The following is a 1,370-nucleotide window of genomic DNA, read 5'->3' as shown; positions in this document are numbered from 1 at the left end:
ATATGAATATTGCACAGCAACTTTAACTAAAAAGAACAGACTTAAAATGGCGACGAAATGTTGCAAGTTATTCTATTTAGCAAACTTCTTCCTACATGGAACATTTTTACTGACCACTTTTTTTCTCTATGTACTATCTAGTTAAGTCTCCTTATTCTTACTTCGTGCTACAATGGCATGGCCGCTCTCAGGCTTCTCTCTGGTACCATCCCATTTATTCCCAAAAAATCGTGAACGTTGCAAGTTGTACACTCGATTCAAATAGAGAAGAGAATTTCGACGGACAAAAACGCGTTTGTTTCGCGCACTTCCCCTACAAAAAAGTCTCTTCACTCCACAGCCATTGGCTGTCAGCAAGTGTCCCGCCAATCCCGCACACAACGCTATCCCTAGAGTGCCAGTACATGAAGCGCGGAAACACGGAAACGCGGAAACGCGGAAGTCAAAAGTAACTAGACTTTACTAGATTTCTGTGTTTCCGCGCGTTCCGTTCCGTCTGTTTTGATTACCTTATATTACATGGAGCATATATTGGCTGCTTTCCTTTTAGGAGACACAGTCGACACAAGTCGACACAAGAGTCATTCTGTCTTTGTTTCTCACTGAATACTGAACGAAGACAGAATGACTTTGTGCAGAAAAGCGTAACGGAAAATTATAAAATATCAATTTTTAACAATAGTTACTGATCAAAATGTTTGTATTCAATAGATAAACTGAAAAAATAAGCATATTAATAAAAATTGCAGTGAATTAAGAGAAATCAATTTTTTTAAATAAATACAAATATCTATTTGTCACTATATCGTTCCGGTTTTCCGCGTAATTGTGCTTCATGTAATATAAGGAGAAACAAACCCGCGAAACAAGAGCGTCAAAATATTGTCAACGCGATTCCTGGCCATCCCTGACGAAAATAAGAAGCTTTACAGAACGTTGATAACCGTTTAATGAGAATTTTCTGAGAGGTTATACACTTTCAAACTTTATAAGAATGCTTATATAATGTCAAAAGGTTTGAACTCTTTTGGAACGCTTATCAAACGCTATATATAATGTTTCCTAAACATTCTGCAATGCTAAGGTAACGCTTTTCACAAAACGCTCAATAAATACTGATAAATTTTCGTACAAAGAGTTTGCTGACAGATTTTTCAAACGGTTAGCAAATGCTTTTATGAGTAAGTAATAAAAAATATTAAAAACTACACATTAAAAATCAATTCATTTATTATAACTCAGTTTACTGTAAGAATAAGAAGACTATTGATATATATATATTACATATAATAATAATTAATATATTAAATTATTTAATTATATTGAGATTAATTTTATGTAATAGTTTTATATAATAGCTTTATGTAATT

The sequence above is a fragment of the Pseudomyrmex gracilis genome, unplaced genomic scaffold, assembly GCF_002006095.1.
Source record: "Pseudomyrmex gracilis isolate BER0280 unplaced genomic scaffold, ASM200609v1 scaffold_2847, whole genome shotgun sequence".
Lineage (NCBI taxonomy): Eukaryota > Metazoa > Arthropoda > Insecta > Hymenoptera > Formicidae > Pseudomyrmex > Pseudomyrmex gracilis.
Note: the sequence above shows the minus strand (reverse complement) of the source record.